The sequence below is a fragment of the Paramisgurnus dabryanus genome, chromosome 7, assembly GCF_030506205.2.
Source record: "Paramisgurnus dabryanus chromosome 7, PD_genome_1.1, whole genome shotgun sequence".
Lineage (NCBI taxonomy): Eukaryota > Metazoa > Chordata > Actinopteri > Cypriniformes > Cobitidae > Paramisgurnus > Paramisgurnus dabryanus.
In genome coordinates, this window is record NC_133343.1 from 12489630 (window position 1) to 12495679 (window position 6050).

Genomic DNA, 6050 nt, shown 5'->3' on the forward strand with positions numbered 1-6050 from the left:
ACAATTTGCATCTAATTCAAAAGTGAAAGTAAAATGCCCCTATATAATGCATTTATAAGCCCCTTCCACCCGGTGAAACCGGTATCACCGAGTTTGTCACGCGCTGATTTACCGGTGGGAAAATTCTGTCACCGCAACAACCCTACTTGGCAGTGAACTTAGAGCATAAATAATACCTTAGCTCAAACAGCAACATTACACACATTACACACAAACTAAATTTGCGATCAGGAAAAACAGTACCTTTAATGTGAATAAACTGAACATATGTGCTTTGCCATTTCGCTGGGTGCTTGAGCCGAGCTTCTGAGCACCCACGGGATTGTCGCCTATGTGTGTTTATTGTAGCACTTCAATCCATGAAACAAAAAGTGAGAAACCTTATTGGGGTTACAATGTTTCCAGCAGCACTAAAAACATGTTCTGATGGTGTACGGGTAGCGCAGATTGATACTTTTTGCAACCTTGAGTGACCAAGAAAGAATATTTTGCCTCTGTTCTGCTCCCAAGCCACCGTGTCATCACTGATATCAGTTGCAAATAGCGCTCTAACTCTGAATCTGCTGGCTGTTTGCGTTCACACAAACTTGAAGATATCTCGCTGGGGGAGATTGTACTTTATATTTTTTCATAGTTTGTGACGTGCACGCAACCGCAGGCCGCACTTTACCACCAAGGTGGTTATGAGAACTGTCACAGCCCTAATCTTTATGTATTATGGCTCTAATCATCACTTTTAAAATTATGGCTATGCCCATGAGTTATAAAATTCAAGTTATCACCAACCATTGAAATCCACTACCAAGCTACCATGTAGTAATGGAACCTTACAATATATTTTTTACTTGTTTTGGATTGTATTCCGTTCAAATTCTAGTAATCCTAATAATAAGGATGCAGTGTTTTGTATTTCACAATTTATGTTTTCTTTTTAAAAGGGGCTATGACTTGTTTTTTATTTTTTTATGTGTTTTATATTGTAGGCAGATCACCGTGCAACTTGGTGAAATCATGTGTCTTTCCAGATGGCCAAATCTGTACCCCTCAAAAAGTAAGGAAATAATAGTGTCCCATGACAAAAAATGGAAACATTCTTAATTTTTTTTAATAGTTGTGCTTGGGCCACAGTTTTTTAATGTTTTTTTTTTTTCAGAACTTTATTAAATGCCATGATAGACAAGATGAGCCTTAAGAGGAGATTTGGGAAGATGCTGTTTCATAAGTCTTTGCTTTGCCAGATTATCTGTGGTAAGTTTGTAAAATCTATATTAAAAATAGGACAAGAATATCTCCTAATCAAAATTTTTTGATCAGGTTGGGGTGTCTGCCAACGTGATGCCTTGCTGGTCTGGTTTGAGTTTGAAGTCTCTCACAGACAGTCCAGAAGGTCTGGAGTCCATCTTAGCTTTCATTGGTAAGTGACTGCACAGGAGGCTGTTTGACCCACACGTAAGGTAAACAGTCAATGTTTGCTTTGTTTAGCATCTCAATTTGGGGGGGGGGTATAGAGTCAATATCACCCAAGTATTCAGACCCTTTACTCTGTATTTAGTTAACGCACCTTTTGAAGCAGCAGTTACAGCCTCAGGTCTTTTGGGGAAGGATGCAGCAAACCTTGCAACACCTGGATTTGTTTTAAAAAAAACAGTTAGAAGCACCATTCACTTCCATTGTATTCTTTTATCCTGCTATGGAAGTCAGTGGTGCTTCTGGTCAGTTTGGTTACAGACATTCCTCAAAATATCTTTGTGTTCATCAGAACCCTTTAAGGTGTAGAAACATCAAGACCAATAGGAGACACCTGAGCTAAATTCCAGGTATTGTTGGAAAGGGTCTGAATATGTATAATGTAAAAAATTATACATTTGCAAACGTTTCAAAAAACGTTTGCAAATGTAAAAAAAATGTATGAGGAAAAATGTAAACAATTGCAGTATCATGAAAGAACATAACAAAATTGAAAAGTGAAGAGGGTCTTAATACTTTCTGAATGCACTGTAGATGATCTTAATTGAAGCTCATTGTCACATTTGTAAACACAACAGCTTTCTTCCTTCATCAGCTATGCTATGTTTCTAGTCAGACCATTAAAGAACACACATCTTGCCTTCATGTGCAATAACTTTTTTTATACATGGCCTAAAAACATAGCATTTTTGACAATGAAATAACATGCGGTTTGTTTTTCCTCTTTAGATGCTGTCATCATTTTTTAAGTGCAGGAGCCAGAATGGATGGGTGGTGGTGGCCATAAGAAGACTGTCAACTAAACTAGGGTGACCATACGTGCCATTCTTCCCGGACCCGTCCTGTCCAGTCTTTTGGAACTCGTATTTGTCGACCGCATACGTCACAGAGGATTATTATTATTATTACAGAAAAGCAACCGTTACATTTTAAGGTAAGAATGAAACTACGATTATGTTTTTTACTGAATGGCGTATGCGGTCAACAAATACGACTTCCGGAAGACGCACCGAAATCCTGGACGGGATGCGTCCGGGAAGAATGGCACGTATGGTCACCCTAACTAAACCAACAACAAAATTCATATTTGCAGTTATAAATAAAATGACTTTTAAACCTGATTTTGTTTTCTTATTTTATGATTTCATTCTATATTTGGAATATTCAATTTTTGCACTACTAACTGGAAACTGTTTGAAAGAATGTGTTTTTATTAAAAGACAAATTTCAAAGGTGAATCATATGCCGGCTGGGATATCAAAATAGCATTAAAATGACATCAACATCATAACATCAAATAGATGTAGAATTGACATCAAAATGACATCAGCAGGGGTCAAAATCTTGACATCAAATTGACATCAACACTTTGACGTCAAAATGACTTTCATTTTTGACCTATTCTGTGACGTAATTTTGACGTCGATGTTTGATGTCAAATTGATGTTAAATTGACATCAAATGCCCGCTGGGTACATGTTTCATTTGGGACAGGTCTGGAAGAGTGCTAATAGAGCTATCTTTAGTGGTGGAAATTATTGTTCTGGCTAGTCGGTAGCATGTTGTGGATTGAGTGATCCTATCTAGAAGTACAGTGTATGACACAAGGTAATGGTCAGAAACTGCATCACTCTGAGGTGATATTTCGACGTCATTTATATTGAGTCCGAGTGACAGAATTAAGTCTAATGTGTGCTTACTAGTATGCGTTGGCCCTGTCACGTTTAGTCTAATATTGAGAGAATTTAGAACATCCATAAACGCACGTCCTAATGCGTCTTTTGGGTTATCCACATGGATATTAAAATCACCAACAATAAGAGCTTTATCTACAGTGACTACAAGCTCAGATAGGAAATCTGCTATTTCTTTAAGGAAATCTGCATGGTGGCCCGGTGGTCTATAGATTGTCGCTAAGGCAAAAGAAAGCTGTTTGTGGTTACGATCAGTTATTTCCATATTTAACAACATAAGTTCAAATGATTTAAATTTTAGCTCAGATTTTTGGTTTACTTTAAAAATTGTGTTGTATATTGTAGCTACACCACCCCCTCTCCCCTTTAATCGAGGTTCGTGTTTATATTAATAGTCTTGTGGGGTGGATTCATTTAAACTAATGTAGTCGTCTGCTTTAAGCCAGGTTTCTGTTAAACAAAGTGCATCTAAGTTTTGGTCTGTAATTATTTCATTGACAATAGGTTCTTTATTGGTAAGCGATCTAATGTTAAGAAGGCCGAATTTTAACATTCGAGATTCATCTGTTAATGTATTGTTTTCTAATTTTATATTAATCAGATTTGTACCAGATGTAACAAGCGGTGCTTGCGGTCTTTGTTTACCCGAACGCGGTCCCCGGAGCTGCATCGCGTGGGATGTTCGGTTGTGACACGCCTCGGTCGCCTGCGAACGTCTGGGGCCAGGGTGATGTGGGGCTTGCTGAATCTACGAAGGCCGGGCAGCGGTTCCTCCACAGTTTCCCGATCGCTTTCATGTTGGGCGATGGTGTCTCCGTTCAGTAGTTCACGGTCCGTGAAGCTGCATCGCGTGGAATGCTCGTTTGTTGCACGCCTTGTTCGCTTGTGGACGTCAGAAGGCAGGGTGAAGTGGGCGCTATACCTCGCGTTGGATCTGCTAAAACCGGGTAACAACTCCTCCACAGCTTCCCGCTCAGGTGAGGACAGGTCAGAAAAGCATATATCAGATGAATCCGCCATTAGATCGGAAAATGCTAGCTTCAGCCTCCACCGTTTGTGGATGCTAGTCATATGCTAACACTGGGTGTTTATTAGTGATAAATAGTTTCACGTGGTAGTACTGCTCAATAATCGTCACGGTAAAGTATTCCTATGTAAAACTAATAAGTTATATTATATAAATAGGAATAAGATGGTAAAAAAAGGATTTTAGATGATGAACTTGACGGAGCTCTGATGCACGATCTGTTCAGCGTGACGTCACAGTTGAAAATTTTCCCTTTTAAGAGCGTATAGCATGAGTTCAGAGTAGAGCCAGCGCGTGGAATGCTCGTATGTGGATGACCTCATTGCAAGCTCACCTGATGTAAACAAAGCCTGTTCTATAACATCACAAGCAAGGCCATTTTGGCCACTGCAGGAATGGAGCTGCGAAAATGGACAACCAACTTCTCCCACTTGAGAGCAAGATGGATGAAAGACCAGATTGAAAGCCTGACAAATTTAGAGACACCCCATGTCGCATTGAAGGTGTTGGGATTAATATGGAGGCAAGATCATGATGACTTTGTGTTTAACTTGCAACCAGTGCTGGATGTTTAGAAAGGAAAAGAGAGTACCAAACGGAGTGTACTTCAGATTTCGTCCCGTATCTTTGATCCAATAGGTTTCCCAATGCCCTATACCCTCCGTGTAAAGTGTCTCTTTCATGTTATGATCTTTACTGAGTCACAACAAAATAAGGGAGTCACCACACACCACTTCCAATTAATGGGAGAATTTTATTAGTAGAATATAACATGTAGGACATAACATTGAGAATTAGTATAAATGACAAACAGTGTGTCAGTAATTGTGTGCAAATGTATATCACTTATGACAGTCAACAATCCAACCATCCCATAGAAGATGGATCAAAAGGTGGCGGTGATCTCCCATATCTCACATATCTCATGAGTTCTCCAAGCCAACAGGACTCCAATGTAGGCTACAGCACAAACGAAACCAGCCCAAGATCTGCACAAACTCAGCCCGCCGTCCTCTCATCTCTGTCTCAGTCTTTTATAAGGCCACATGATTACATTCAGGTGTACAACCACTCACTTCAGCCACACCCCTGCAACTCAGAGATAACGAGTTAATCACTGAAGTCGTCACACACCACCCTTTAAAAAAGATCTGATACAAATCGGATCAAAAAAACAAAACACCACAAACTTAGAAATCATAATTCAACACTCATTGTTATACCACCTCTGATCACAGTACAACCATGATTTTCTACAATTCCTTCCATTCTCTTACACGGCCCCACCTTGCCAACAGCAATCCGGATCCTGAAAGCAAATTAAGGTGACAAGAGAACACAGGAAAAAAAACAGAAGCAACTGTACAACCATTGCACTTAATTGATCAGGTCAGGAACACGGGACAACGCATCTGCCACTACATTATCCGATCCTTTAATGTGTTTAACAATTAAATTGTAGGGCTGTAAAAAGAGAATCCACCGCATTAAGCGCTGACTCGGAGACTGTAAAGAATGCAGGAACGTTAAAGGATTATGATCCGAAAACACTTCTACGGGCATTCCTCCCCCCACATACACATCAAAAAACTGAAGTGCCCAAATTAACGATAAAGCCTCTTGCTCAATCACAGAGTAATTTTTCTGATAAGTGTTAAACTTACGAGAAAAGAAGCTCACAGGATAGTCCAAACCATTCTCCCCTGTCTGTAACAAGACAGCTCCAGCACCAACCTGGCTGGCATCCACCTGTAACTTAAATGGCATATCCAGCCTTGGAGCAGCTAAAACAGGAGCAGTGGTTAATAATAACTTAACATTCTCAAAAGCTCTCCGACAATTCTCACTCCAATCAAATTTCA

General features: G+C 39.7%; 1 long non-coding RNA gene across 3 annotated transcripts in view; it reads left to right on the plus strand.

Moving 5' to 3' along the window:
- Positions 1-2609, plus strand: part of LOC135718016 (uncharacterized) — a 5895-nt gene extending 3286 nt beyond the window's left edge. For all 3 annotated transcript variants that reach the window (XR_012337026.1, XR_010520519.2, XR_010527252.2), the window contains exons 6-9: positions 984-1051; positions 1154-1248; positions 1315-1414; positions 2197-2609. This is a non-coding gene — a long non-coding RNA (uncharacterized lncRNA). The remainder of the gene's footprint in view (positions 1-983; positions 1052-1153; positions 1249-1314; positions 1415-2196) is intronic.
- Positions 2610-6050: the final 3441 nt, after the last annotated feature.